The sequence below is a fragment of the Macaca thibetana genome, chromosome 18, assembly GCF_024542745.1.
Source record: "Macaca thibetana thibetana isolate TM-01 chromosome 18, ASM2454274v1, whole genome shotgun sequence".
In the NCBI taxonomy this organism is placed as follows: Eukaryota; Metazoa; Chordata; class Mammalia; order Primates; family Cercopithecidae; genus Macaca; species Macaca thibetana.
The window spans coordinates 21,896,776-21,912,618 of NC_065595.1; the positions used below are offsets into that span (position 1 = coordinate 21,896,776).

Genomic DNA, 15,843 nt, shown 5'->3' on the forward strand with positions numbered 1-15,843 from the left:
GCAACTTGAAGATTCTTTACACGTGTACAGTTTTCAGAGCTTATGAGATATACCTTGCTGTAATAATACCAGCTTCCTTTGTCTTTAGTGTCTATTTTGGACAAAGTTTAACTGAAAAAAATTATCTAATAATCTGTAAATCAAGCAATATGCACATACTTTCAATTTAGAAACTGAGGAGCAAATCTAGTAAAGCAGACAGAGATGCACACAGGGGCAAACCCTGCCCACTGGGCCACAGACTCATTCATCCTGGAACCCCCTGCACCTAACAGAGCTCAGCATATACTGGAATTCGGTAATACTGCACTGAACTGGGCTGGGACTCTCTGACTGCCATGTGCAAAAAACTCCAAGCATGGCCTCTACAGAGTTTCTCTGCTCCCATTCCTGAATAATTCTGAGAACTGAGTGCTGGGAAAGACAGCAAAATGAGAGTGGCTCCGTATTCTGTCTTTTGCTCTATTCCTGGCCCCGCATCTTTTTGGATGGTGACTTGGTGTAGTTATTTAACTTCTCTGAGACCAGCTTCTGCATTTACAAAGCGGGGATAACAATTACGAAGTGGGGATAACACTGAGAGGTGTTCAGGAGGATGAGCCTGGGAGAGGACTGGTGCACTAGATGGAACGTAGTATTAAATCCAAATACATCCTCAAGAGTACAAAGTGCTGCAAAACTTCCATTTAAGCCTGGGTGGTAACCCTCCTATTTGCATCAAACAATTAATTTTAAGCTATAAATCAACAACTATTAGCATATACAAGGCACTCACCACTCTGTGCCCAGCACTATTCTAAGAGCTTTGCACAAGTTAGTTCACTTAATCCTCACAACAACCTTATAAGGTAGATGCTATCTATCCCTGTGTTACAAACGAGCATAGTAAAACATAGAAAGGCCTAGTAACTTGTCCAGGGTACACTGTGAGTAAGCAGTGGAGCCAAGATCTAAATTTTCATCCATGACAAGATGTACAGTCTCTGAAGTCACGAATGTGGCTGATTTTACTTTTCAAAGTAAAACCTCCAATTCTTATTTTTTTTTTCTTTTTGCTGGATCAAAATCTTGCCCAGACATTGGCACATTCTTGATCATTCCTTGAGGAGCTAGTCATTGTAACATCTGGCAGATCATAAATGGACCATTTAAGCATTTGGAGGATAAACTATAAATTTGAGCCTTACTTTGGATACTACCTTGAGAAAAACTGCGAACAGCTGACTGTGAAACTCTTAAAATTTTATTTTTTAAAAAGGATACCAGAAAGCCTTTTTGAAACTCTCCATTACCCCAACCCCAATTCATCTCCCAAAGGGACCAAGATTGGGGAGGAAACTGCCTATCTATTTATGAAATTCAACTTAATCATATCTGTTACAGGACCTCTCTGTAAAAGCTGTCAATGTGTGGGTGAATTGATTCTACCCCTCCATAGACGGTAACTTAGGGCATTTCAAACCCACAGTAAATGGCAACTAGCTCCAAATAGACACTAAAATACATTTAGTGTACACAAAGGTACTAAAAAATGTCTTGATTCATTAGTACATACTGTATTTTTCTTTTCAGGCATCAATCTGTCAAAGAAATACCTTGATGTCTAGCAGCCAAGAAATGTATCACTGCTATTCATATGCTAAGCTGCAATTCAAGAAGTCAAGGGGACAAAAACACATTTGTTTCAGCCAAGCTCAAGCATCTCCCTCTCCCCTCACCCTGCAAAGGGAACTGAAGACAGGAGGTGACACTCGGATAAAGGCACCGATGTGGCACCTTCTCAAATCGCTTATCATGCGGGATGCACACAGTGTGCGAACAATTAGCAGCTTTGTGTAGGAGGAATCCTCTTTTATTCTCTTGAAAGTCAAGTGAGAATTTCTAATAAAACAGAATCACAAACTCCAGAATGGTTACTGTGCGTAGAAGACCAAACCGTGTTGAGCCACAAGCCTTCTTCAGCCTTATCACATGTGTATGTAAATGTGCATATTCTAGTTGAGGAGTGAAAGTCACTGCAAACATTCGAGGGATGTGACTAAAGATAATATTTAGAAGGCAACTGTCATCAATTCAACGTGATGGCTAAGTAATCCTCAGTCATGTCATGAATCAGTATTGGCTACAGCCAGCAACTTAATCACTTATTTATTTAATTTTGCTTTTTGCTGGAAGAAATAATATGCTACGCTGCAATTCAAGAGGACAAAAATACAGTGAGATATTGTCATACAAAATGTAATTTAGGAGCCTGTTCTATATCCAAGGTGACATGATATCCCCAGAAATGTTTGTCATCATGTGCTCAATGGAATGAACCCGAGAGAACAGTGATTACTTAGAAGTGCTGCACTAAAGGGAGCCCATAAACTCACCCAGACCACAAACATGTCGTTTTTTTTTTTTTTTAAAGGAAAAACGGGGAGAGAGAAGGAAAAGACAAACGTTGAGGCAGTGTTCTAAACACTGCACATGCATTATTTCATTTAATCATCTCAATAATCCTAAGGCAGAAACCATTATTAGTCTTATTTCGAAAATCAGAAAAGTGTGGTTTCAAAATGTTAAGTAATTTGCCCAAGTCATATGGTGAATCAAGCCCTAATTGTGCAGTGGAAAATTCAGGATTGTCTTCCATATTGTTGCTGCAGATTTTACTAAGATAACCAGGGTTCCAGGGATAAGCTGAACATCAGGAATTCCCAGAATACTATCAGTATCATGCATTACAACCCAAAGAAATTCAGGTTCCCTTAAAACATATACAGAAAAAAAATTGTTTTTTTCTTTTATAGGGATATTTCTATAATTTACACTAAGATATGACATTCATGTAGACAGGGTGAACTAGCACAAATTTAAATTACCCAAAACGGTACAGCATATTATCAGAGATTCATCTACTGTAAATGTAAGTCTCCTTGATTTTATTCTCAATTAGTATCACTGATTTAGATGACTCTAATCATACTTGTTAACCCTGAGACATCATTTTTTAATTGTTTCCCTTCAAGAATTTAAACTGCTGTTTTATTGGAGAAAAAGCCACTGAAGAATAGAAAAAGGGATCATCAAAGCATAACAGGGAAGAATAATCAACACAGAAAGGTGCACTTGTAAGAGGGGGCTCCCAGGAAAAGAGTCGGAGACAGTGAAAAATTATGGAACAGGAAACAGTCAAATATGGATATGATCACCGAAATCTGTCTCTGGTCAAACGTTCCAACACACAGAGATACCTACCAAGAGAACAGGCGCAGGGGCTTACAAGGACACTTGTTGACTGCATTTGGGGTCCATCCAGCTCATTCAGGACAACGCCCCATATCAGGATCCTTCATTTAATCACATCTGCAGAGGCATTTTCATGTAAGGCAATGCTGACAAGTTCCAGGGGTCAGGACCTAATAAATCTGTGAGCCAGTTTTCAGCCTACAAAGTCTCCTATTTGGGAGATACGGGCTTGGATGCTCACTGCTGGGACCACTATCTGGCTCTCAGGATCAAACACGACCTTTTTCTTATGACTAATTTTACACACACGTCTTCTCTTCCAACAAAACCACAAGCAACCTTGGGGCAAGCAGAGTTTTATGTATCTCTGTATCTCCCACAGTGCTAAGCAACAGCATCAACACGTAGTAAGTTCTCAATAATCACTCAACTCAGCTGCAGGGTAAGATGATCCCTGTAGGACAGAATCTGAATTTTTTGACACTTTCATCCATAAGCTGCCCCACCCTTGTTGAAACTGGGAGACAGCAGGCTGAATACTGGCTCACAAAATTTATTAGGTCCTGACCCCTGAAACCTATCAGTGTTACCTTACATGAAAATGCCTTTGCAGATGTGATTAAATGAAAGGTTCTGAAATGGGGGATTGTCCTGGGCCCTAAATGCAATCACAAGTGTCCTTGTTTATTTCTATTTATTTATTTATCCATTTAGAGACAGAATCTCACTCTGTCTCTAAGTGTACCGGTGTGATCTCGGCTCACTGCAACCTCCACCTCCTGGGTTCAAGTGATTCTTGTGCCTCAGCCTCCCAAGTAGCTGGGATTACAGATGAGTGCCAACACACCCGGTAATAATGATTATTTTTTATGTTGAGGCAGAGTCTTGCTCTGTTGCCCAGGCTGGAGTGCAATGGCACGATCTCAGCTCAATGCAACCTCCACCTCCCAGGTTCAAGCAGCTCTCCTGCCTCAGCCTCCCAAATAGCTGAAATTACAGGCATGTACCACCACGCCCGGCTAATTTTTGTATTTTTAGTAGAGACAGGGTTTCACCATGTTGGTCAGGCTGGTCTCAAACTCCTGACCTCAAGTGATCCACCTGCCTTGGCCTCCCAAAGTGCTGGGATTACAGGTGTGAGCCACTGTACCCGGCCCACAAGTGTCCTTCTAAGAGAGATGCAGAAGGAGATCCGACACAGCAGAGGAGGCAAGGCAGCCCTAGCGACCGAGGCTGGAGCCTGCTGGCAGCCCACAGAAGCTGGAGGGAGCAAGCGGCAGATGCGTTCCTAGAGGCTCTGGAGGGAGTGCAGCCCTGCGGACATCCTGACTTCAGTCCAGTGACACCTACTTTGAAGTGGCCTCCAAACCTGTCAGAGGACAAATGTCTGCTGTTTTCAGCCGAACTGGTAGTAGTTTGGTACAGCAGACACTGGGAAACTCAGACATAGGCAAAGACCAATCTAGCTTTACTCCAAAGCCTGCTTTAGGAAGAAAAGACCTGGAGGACTGAGTGATAGATACACCTCATCCCTGGATCAACTAGGAAGCTCTTGCAAGGCTGAAGTGCATAGGGCAATCTCCTTCCTAACTAATAGTGTCTTAAGGTTCCTTATGAACATGTGGGCACCACCAAAATTAAAAATGCTACCTGTGGGTCAAACTTAAATTCCACAAGAGAGATTAGGAGACTGTCTGAAGGTCTGCCCTGAAGAGATCTGACAACTGTGGTATGACTGCGGTCTGGGGGCACACACAAGCTCCCTCTGTCTTGCCCAAATCCTTTTGGTCTGTGCCCACACACCAGGAGTAGCTTTCTTGCTGGAAAAACAAAGGCAATCAAAAATGAAATACTGTTTCACTCACCAAACCAAACTCCTTCAAAAGTCTGCTTAAAACAACTGTTGCCCCTAACCACCCCCCCCAAAATAAATCTGTACATTCTGAAGAAAATCTCTACTTTCTGCCAGGAATTTCCCCTAAAAAAATCTTGCCCCCTTTTTATTCGCCTGCCCTGGGTGCCAAAGCGCAGCTGTGAGTGGTCGTGTATCTGCTTATACAGAATCTGCTCCTATCATCCCTTCTCACAGCACAGCACCTGAGCACACAGCACGGCACTCTACTACTACTCAACATGACACCCAGCTCAGAAAACTGTGCTTTCTGAGGCTATAGGATCAACTAAGCTATTTCAAATATTAAAGTATTGAAATTTCATTTAAGCTATTTTTTTAAAAGCTCATAGCAGCTTTATTCATAATTGCCAAAAGTTGGGAGCAACACAGATGTCCTTCAGTACATGAATGACTGACTAAGCGGCGGCATTTCCAGACAGTGGAATATTATCCCAGCACTAAAAAGAAATGATCTATCAGGCCACGAAGAGGCACGGAGGAACCTTAAAAGCATATTACTAAGTAAAAGAAGCCACTATGAAAAGGTTACACACTGCATTATTCCACCAACTGCATGATATCCTGGAAGAGGCAGAACTGTAAAAATCAGTAAAAGGATGAGTGGTTGCCAGGGTTTACGGGCATGGGAGGGATAAACAGATGAAGCACAGAGGATTTTTAGGGCAGTGAAATTATTCTGTATGACACTATAATAGTGGATACATGTCCAAACCCACAGCGTGTACAACACCAAGAACAAACCCTAGTGTAAACTATGGACTTGAGGTGATGATGTGCCAATGTCGGCTCATCAACCATAACAAACGTACCACACTGGTGAAGGATGCTGATGATGAGGGAGGCTGTGCCCGTATGGGGGAAATATATGGGAAATTTCTGTGTCTTCCTCTCTATTACGCTCTGAACCTAAAACTGCTCCAAAAAAAACAAAGTCAATTTAAAAAGAAAAAGGAAAAAAAGCTCCAGTGGCCAACCAAATGAATTCTGTTGTATCTCCTGTGTTTTTATTGTTATTTTAATATAGCCTAAATCATGGAGACCATTAGTTAAAAACAGGAAGAACACAAATATATAATGTGAAAAAAAACTTGAGACTGGGTGCACTTTGGGAGGCTGAGGCAGGAGGATTGCCTGAGGCCAGGAGTTCAAGACCAGCCTGGGCTATAACATAGCAAGAACCCCTGTCTCTACAAAAAATAATAGTAATAAAAAAAGAAAATCACTTCAACTCCTTTTACCTATGAGCTCAAAAAATAAAAGGAAAAAAAATCAACGTGGTCTGGGAGTTTAACTGAATAAAAACAATGAGAATAGCACAGAAAAATAAGTATTTGTAGAACAAAAATCACATATTTGTAGCTGCTGGTTTTTGAAAGAGCAACAGTTTCTGTTCATTTCAGAGCTGCCATATTTTTATTTAGCCACTTCCCAAGAAATGTGTGTGAACAGCTGCTTGGTTAAAGAATAAAATACTGAATTTAGAGCCATTCATTGAGAGTTTCCCCATCACCCCACCACCCTAGCTACAACTTACTCTAAAAAAACATGGATACCAAAATTAGTCAGTGCCAAACCAAATTCAATAGCCTTGATAAGAAATCCCACCATGGAGTGTGAAAACCTTCTCATTTATCTTGGTTATCTAAATTAAGTTGGTGGTGGAAAAGGGGAATCCTTGGGTTTATTTTGGAAGAAAGTGGCAAGCAGAAACTGTGATGTGTATTTCCGTGATACTGATTCCTTATCAGATTTCCCATGTGTCAAAGTGAAAGGTTGGTATAAAAATTAGAAAAAATAGGTGTTCATGGCACCAAAGACAAAAGGTATGTGAAAAACTTCCTAATACCAAAATTTCCTGGTTGGGCACGGTGGTTCAGGCCTGTAATCCCAGCACTTTGGGAGGCCAAGGTGGAAGGATCACTTGAGCCCAGGAGTTCGAGATCAGCCTAGGCAACATAATGAGAACCCATCTCTACAAAAAATAGAATAATGAGTCAGGCATGGTGGCATGTGCCTGTGGTCCCAGCGAAGTGGGAGGATTGCTTGAGCCCAGGAGGTAGAGGCTGTGGTGAGTTGAGACAGCACCACTCATTCCAGCCTGAGTGACAGAGCAAGACCTTACCTCAAAAAAAATTCTTCCTTACTCTGAGTAAACAGGAGATCTTATAAAATAAACAACTCATGAGAACCCATTATTATACACCAGAAAACATATGAGTCAAAGGTAATCAGATGTTTTGCAAAGACTAGGTTATGTTAATTAAAACTTTAAATAAAAAACAGCATTAAGTAAACAGCAGTTTATTATTACGTGATCATAGCGCACGGTTGATGGATTCTTCAGAAGCAAGAGCTTTTTCTTGTACACAACCTGGGTTATTAAAATTGCTGTGCCTTTTTACGACATCGAAGCATATGGTAATTAGCCCATATCCAAGAGCTGATGTCTTCTTGGTATTCCAAAGGGGGATTTATTACTATTTCAGAAGATAATTTGTTCTTTAAATTAAAAACCAGCTAGATTGGTACATTAACTACATTGGCATTGATTTTCCCAAGAACACAAGCCCTTTCTCATCATGGCTTCATAAAATAATTTGATCCATCAGTTAATGAAGAAGAGTCCATGGACACAATTATCCTCCCACCTGAAGAAACAAATCCATGTATGGCCTGTAGCAGCTACTGACTAACCAAGTTTGCTCTCTATTATATAAGTTTCCTCTTGTATTATTTGACAGGTTTGAGGAATTAATCTCAAATTCCTGGACATTACGAAGTTGGATATGATAAAAACCCAGGAAAATGATGTGAGAGAAAAATACAACTTTAGGTATATCCTAGCCCAAAGGCAAGCTAATATATTTTGGGCTGTCAGCAACCTAAACACATAAAAGAGCAAAAAACAGTGTGGTTGTCCATTCATGTGCCTTATAAACATTGTATGGATCTAAAGGTATCACTTTCCAGACTGACTTCTACTTAACAGGCAAAAGTTTATTTAGGACATTGTATGTAATCCAAGCATCCAAAGAATATCAACGTTTCAGAGCTTACATTCCAAATACTTCCTTGTACTAAGAAGTAATGCATAATAAGCTCATTCATTCAACATCTGATGAGAATTTAATCATGTGTAAAGCACTATACTAGAACATAAGGGGATGAGAAAAGGCATAAAACCATCCCTGGCCTCACAGAAGCTTTGAGAAAAGGATGCAAAAGGAGACATATATAGAACTACCTATAAATACAAGATAGAGTGCAATGCGAGCCAGGAGTAAGGTAAAAATAAAGTACTATGAGAGAGTAGAGGAGCGAGACCACGACTAGGGTGGGGGTGGCCCAGGGAGCCCTTGGATGGGAAGAGGGGCTGAGAAGTGAGGCAGCGGGTGAGGTGGGGGCGCCCCTCCCAGGGGAGCCTGTGGAGTGTTATGCCCAGTGGGGTGGTGAAAGCCCCAGAAAGCACAAAGGAAAATGCCACCCAGCAGAGGACAACCTGGCTGGGGTGGGGTGGGGAGCACCTCGAGGCATCTGGTCTCCACTTGGAAGGAAAGGGGAAGCCACAGAGGCAGCAGTGAGAGCGGACGCTGAGGTGGAAGGACCACTCAGGGTCAGCGCCTCCAAGGAGTCCTGGCAGCCACTTGGCCCAGCGTGGGAACTTGTGGTTTAATCTTCCATGAACTTCCATGGTTGATACCCACTGTCACCAGCCAGTCCCTCCTGCACGCCTCAGAGGGCACCCAAAGCTGTGCGCTTGAGTGCTCGCTCTGTCCTTTAGGGGTGTGAACTGTGTGCCTCTCACAGACCCCCAGAGCTGTTTTCTTTTGTGCTACTTTTCCCAGGGGGATTTCTACAGAGTTACAGGTAATTAAAGGCCAGATAGTTTATAGGAATGTGCTTTTTATACTAGTTAATAATCCCAGGTAAGAGAACTGGGGTTGCTTTTCTCTAAAAGAGCATAAGTGTTTGGCGGGGTGGGGGGCGGGGGTGGCGGTAGCTGGAAGGGTGGAAGGAGAGGAAGGAAAGGGAAAATTGAATACATTTTTATACTAGCCATTACCAGCTGCTGGCAAATGTTCACTGTATCCATGGGGTGGGGGGAATCCCAGTTTCACTTATCAGCAGTTAAAAGTGGCAAATGTTTTGTCCTTAGTTTCATCTAATTGTGTATCAGTCTTAAAAACTGATACTCCAGATTAGCTTACTGGGAAATACGAGACACAAAAATTAGGGCTGTCTTTCCTAGGCAAAGATTGTCTTACAGGCAAAAATGCATTTGTCGTGTGCCAGGCAATTGGTACAGTGGGGGAATCAGCCAGACTAAATTATTCTCAGGGGTCAGAAAACAGCCAACTGACACAGAATTAGACAAATGGAGTCAGTGCATTTAAAACTGAACTCATGGTGCTAGATTCATTGCACTACACTCTAACCACTTTTAATAGAGAAATATTGCTCGCCAATTTTCACTTCTCTCTCCTCTCGAGGCACCGAGAAAAGACGACTACACGTTCCAGCCTCCTTGTGATCAGGGAAGGCCATCTTACTAGTTTCAGCTGATGAGAAAAGGTGACCTGTCTCACCTCCGAGTGGAGGCCGTGAAAAGCTCCGGCGCAAACTTCAGTCAGCCTAGTTCTCTGTGTGACCATGTGGGTGGGTCGGTCGGCCTGGGTCTCTGTGTGACCATGTGGATCCGAATGCCTGCCAACCTATGTTGACAGGTAGTTACGAATGAGAAATAAACCTGGGATGTGTTAAGCCACTAAGATTTTAGGGCATTCTGACACAACTCTCTTTTTTAATGACCATCACACCAGTGGGTTTCTCGGTGGACAGCCAGAGGAAAAATAGGGTGCTAACTTTATGAGCAGATCACAAGTCTCTATAGGACATAAAGTTGTATGCCTGCATACATGAAGTTTCTTTTCATTAAAAAAAAAACTTGACTACAATTCTGGTCCACAGTCCAGCAATAATAATCCTTTGCTTCAAAGCTGCATAGAGATACATTTTCTCACTCTAATTTGTAGGAGACGTTGCAGAAATTCTTTTCTCACACATCATTTCTAATAATATCACTTCATATAAACACAATTTTCAATGCAACGAGATAAGGGATCGCCTACCTATTTTTAGACGCTCTCCCAGTTGTGAGAGAGCACTGTTGTTCATATACATTCGGAGTAACCTCCAAGCTTTCACGCTGGTAACTGCTTCACATTTGCCAAGAGTGAGATTTGCCAATAGCATCAAGCAAGGGACAGACAGTATCATCTATTTCACCTTACATTTGTGAAATATAATCAAACAATGGGTTTGGATCTATTTTAGACCGTCCAGTTCAATGACGAATATGGATCTATTTTTACAACAAACACGTTGCACTTTAATAAGATCAGCAAAACAAATCTGGTTGTTGAATTTCCCTGTTAAACTTCCTGATAAATGATTGGTGCATTAGTCATTTCTTTGTTTCTTCCTTCATTTGTTCGTTCATTCTATAAATATGTATTTGGAGCCTGCTTTGTGCCAAGCAGAGTGGGCTCTGAATGTCTGAAGTCTAATGTCTAGGAGTTTATAATGATATTAATTTATAGTAAAATATCTGATCATTGAATAGTCAGTAGTTATGGATATTTTGTTTTAATCATACAAATAGATGAGTATTAAACATATCTTTTTTCATGGCTACATGGGGACTTGATGAATAAGAAATAAAGTCTCTGAAAGTCAATTTACTTAATTTCACTAAGGAAATCATGACTATCAATGGTATACAATGCTGGGGTAAGACCCTGATTCATGAGTGCAATTAAGGCAGAATTTGAACTTATAAAAAGCTGCATATGTATTTATAATTTGTGCATATAGATTTCAAGGGATTTTATAACTCTGGTGACCCTAAAATATGTAGAATCCATAGAAGACATTCTCCTGCCTCGGACACCAAAGACACTCAATAAATACTTGGTGGTGATGAGGTGTCAAGTGGAGGCTTCCTTCCCCTAATTACTAAGAGCTTCTCTTGCTTCAGTTGCTCTCACCCTCTGCAGCTACTGTGGCTGGTAGAACGGGCCCCTGAGCATATGTAGCTGACTCATCTTGCACCTCGAGAGGCATGCTTGCTGCAGGCTGTGTCCAAAACACACTTCTGTTTATAACCTTATTTAAAAGCACTTTAAAAACCAGATTCTTGTAGTAAACATATTAAAAAGTCAATAAACAGAATAGCTTGGTTCATTGGTTCTCCGCTGCTTTTTCCATCAAATCAGACATGCCATGTCTCATAGGCCATATACTCCAAGGCTGCAACCCAGCAGCATGCAGGGGCATCAGCAATCCTGCTGACTTCCTCCCACCTGCCCCTCAGCCTCTCGCACGCAACAAAAAGCTTAAAGATGCAACTGAGCATTCAGTTGTTAGAGCAAAAACCTTGAATCTGAGCTAATTTACACACAGAGTATACAGTAAACTTAGCAGGTTATTATCAAATTTACTTGTGAAAACATTCACGACTCATCTGGCACGCTTGTCACTGAACCATCACTGGTCATTTATTCATTTATTTTTACAAGTGATCTAGTTAAAGTATCATGCAGATTGACTTCGTGGTACTGCAGTAGAAATACCTAAATTCTCAGAATAAAACATGGAACCCTTAACACGGTAACTATGTTTAAACTCAGGCCTTTCCTTTTGTCTGTGTACTTCCATTTATGCCTCTGGGTGTGTGGTGTAAGAAGTGAAGCTGAATCTATACTGAGAACATGGGATGACTATAATACCTTGTTGTGATATTTACTAACTGGAAGAAATATGAACCATTAGTTATTGGAACTTTTTAGTTTTTTTGAAGCAAGTTTGCAGTATCTACCTGTAATGCAGAGAATGCTGCATAGTGAACATTCAAGGTTCAAAACACATTTCACTTAGCACCTCAAAGAAAAAAAAAGGCAACAGCCCTCAGTGGCACTATTGAGGCACATTTGGTCAGCATCCTCACACGGTTTTGGAAATAAAGTCAACATTAACCAAAATTTCCTTTCTCTTTCATTCTGCAATAGCAAACCAAAGATTTTAGTTAAAAAAAAAACATTAGTGCTTGCTTCGGCAGCACATATACTAAAATTGGAACGATACAGAGAAGATTAGCATGGCCCCTGCGCAAGGATGACACGCAAATTCGTGAAGCGTTCCATATTTTTAAAAAATACAAAAAGCTAGCCGGGCGAGGTGGCGGGCGCCTGTAGTCCCAGCTACTCGGGAGGCTGAGGCAGGAGAATGGCGTGAACCCAGGAGGCGGAGCTTGCAGTGAGCTGAGATCCGGCCACTGCACTCCAGCCCGGGTGACAGAGCGAGACTCCGTCTCAAAAAAAAAAAAAAAAAAAAACAACAAAAAAAAAACAAAACAAAACATTAAACTATAAAATTCAGTGAAATCACTCACTGTTCTTTTTCACTATACAAAATTCCCCCACAAAACAATTACCAAATCATAAAACAGCCTACCTTGTATCCTATGAAAAGTCTTAGATAAACAGTGTGATACTTATATTTCCATAACTTATTCCTTTTCGAATTTTATTTTACAACAAGAAATTTTATAATAGGTTTTCTTAAACTAAGAGACTACTCAGGGTTACTTATGCATGTTTCAAAGGGTTGCATAAACAAAGATTACAATTAAAAAGCAGGAAAAAAACAGAGAACCCGGCTTTTCAGCAGACGTTTTCTCTCTCTTCACTTCATGTGGTCTAATGGAGGTATTTGTGCTCTTTTTTGTTTATACCTTGACATAGAAGTAACATGAGACTTCTCCACAGCCTGCTATCAAATTTTTTCTGAAAGTTGGTAGAGGAATGGCAAAATTTCAGTGGGAATTACTGGGTGGGCAAATTAGTCAGGCATGAATTAGCAAAGTTCTACTGTTACTTGACTTTAAAGCTTGTTTCCTGTAACATTCAAGATCGTGCTCAGCTGTATACGAATTTGAAGTATGAACTACACACGATTACATATGCATGACTGATTATCATTATCGCTGGTATCTTACTTTTTTCTTTAACGGTTGTGAGAGAATCTGCCCCAACCTCTGTTAGAAAAAGCAAATGGACTCTGCTCTCTTACTCACTATTCCTCCAAGCAAAACACACAGGCACGCGCACAACGCGCACACACGCAGCTCACAAAAGGACAATGACCTGAATTAAAGCCACAACACAATGACTGCATTGTCTCTAAAGCTGAATGTTTTGTTCTTGAAAAAACATGACACAGAAGGAAGCAAAGGGAAATATGCATGACAAGACCTCTGTAAGACCGCATATTGCAGAAATATTTACACAGAAAAGGTTTTCAGATGGCCCAAGAACACAAAAGCAGTATGAACAAAAGTTTAGATTCTGCTCCATAAAGTCAGAACTTAACTACTTTAATTTGTCTAATTCCACGCTGCCCAGAGCTGTGGTGCAGAGGTGAACTCGTGATCCTGAGGGAGGCTGGTCTCTAGCGCATGCAACATAATTCTACTCTACGGACTCCATGGGCAGGAGGCCTACACTAGAAGAGAAGTGGTATGCTCCTCTAGCTTTCTTCTTGGGCATTTATCTTACATATCCTATTTAAACTGCAATTACTGAACAACATGCTGTCCTCTATTCATCTGTAAAGCAAGCATGCAGTTGTCTGAATTATTTGGCAGCAGGTAAACAGAAATGAATGAGCCTGGAATTTCATGCTAGGTTGAGAGCTGCCTTTTTGATCATATGGACCTTTTAGCTCCTTAGCAGGATAAAGTTAAATGAGGACAAAGTTAAAGTTGAACAATGCCAAATTCTAAGAGCCCAGCAAAAATAAATAAATAAATAAATAAATAAACAAATAAATAAAATAAAGAAAAAGAAAGAAGTGCTTTAAAACAGCTCTCCTAGTTTCTCAAGTATTATCAACACTCTAAGCACACTAAATTCCTTTTGTGTAAATGTTACCCTGCAGTTGTTCATTCTGGGCAAAGGAAAAGGTTATATTATTATGGTCAAAGAACAATCAAATGTCCCCATATATCCCTGGCCTTCTGGGAAAATCTCTACTGGTCACCATAGATGACTCTCAAATCATGAAAATTTCCAAATGCAGTTTATGCACATAAGGAGCGCCTCCTGGGTCAGGACAATGTCATCTTCATCACTGCGGTCCCAATACCTAGCATAGCACTTACTGGTGTTTAATATTCAATTCAGTTCAATTTTCCACACCAACCTATCTCAATTAGCACTACTGTGTGCTATGGATCAGCTATCAGTTTGACATTTCAAGCTGCCGGGATTATCATGAAAACGATGAAGCCCTCAGTCAGCTGAGACAGACTTACACATTCTGAAACAGTTTTTGTACTGGTAAAGGCCATTTTATCAACATGATAAAGACTGCAGACTAGATAAGTATAATATAATTTATTGTCTTCACAGGATGCCCTCAAAACACCCATTAATATAGAAGCTTATGACTACATTAAATGCAGGGGAGCTACCAAAATTGAAAAGAACACGGCAGTTTCAATAAAGTATTTAAAAAACACTTTATATAAGACTCATCTTTCAGAATAGGATAGCAAATTTTTTCCAGTGTCAAGTTAGCATCTTAAATTGGCACCTTTACTGATACAATGATGACCTCACTGAAACTCTGAGGACTGGGGTGGCATCTACTTATATTCTATAGAACACAGCACTGTACTTCTACAGGCAAATATTCAAACATCAGATGTTTGCAGTGCTCATTTGACGTTTACATTAACACAAATAATTCACAGTTGGCTATGTTCAGGTTTTTAATAAATTACATTTATATTCCTTACCACCCTAGACTTAAATACACCCATGGTGAGTGTCTGTCTATAAACACTGACATTAGGTAAGAATGTGTATCTATTTGCAAAATGCTCTAATATTCTGAAGTGTGTCTAAATAAGAACTTAAGGTATGAAAATTGTGTATAGCCACTTAGAAAAGAGGTTAAATTCTTTTCATAGGTGAGCAAACTGTACCTTAGAACATAATGTTCAATTCATTGTGTAAGCAAGATAACAGCTTACTGAACATGTTGTTTAAATAAGATTTGTAGGGTAAAGAGTTGAAGAATGAGGAAAACAACTGGCTATAAAGTTCATCTAATATTTACTTTAATTTCAATATCCTGCTTCCATAAAACAGGTTGATTAAAAGCATCTGAATGTTAGAAAGAGCCAGCTTTCAAAAAAGAACAGGTTTCAATAAAACCACCTTTGCAAAAATTATAACAGTGAGCTGATCTAACCCAGTCTCCTCTTGCTTTTAGCTTTCAAGCTGCCTTGATTATTCCTGGGCTTGGGCTGGGCTAGCTTTGGTGTTTATAGTTTAACACCATAGTTTAAATTTAGTTCATAGTTTAAATGATAATAAGCCTAACCCAAAACTCAGCAGCCTTTGTATAGCTAATTAAAGGGCATCAGGCTAGGGGTAGGAGAGGAATCTGAATTCTGCTAACGTGTAGACTAGTCACAAGATACGTCCTACAGATAACATCACTATGATAGACTGGCCTCTTGAGATATCTTTTCAGATTTTTCGCATGTTTGACACCCATGGCTCCACCTGGTCCTGCCAACCCCACTCCTGTGGCCCCACCCTGAAGCAACTCCACTCAGGAAGACG

General features: G+C 40.5%; 1 protein-coding gene and 1 non-coding gene across 20 annotated transcripts in view; one reads left to right on the top strand and one right to left on the bottom strand.

Annotated features, from left to right (window-relative positions):
- Positions 1–15,843, bottom strand: part of NEDD4L (NEDD4 like E3 ubiquitin protein ligase) — a 369,323-nt gene that overhangs the window by 96,211 nt on the left and 257,269 nt on the right. The window lies entirely within an intron of this gene.
- Positions 12,251–12,357, top strand: LOC126941628 (U6 spliceosomal RNA). Its single transcript, XR_007721395.1, has one exon. It is a non-coding gene; the product is annotated as a U6 spliceosomal RNA (small nuclear RNA).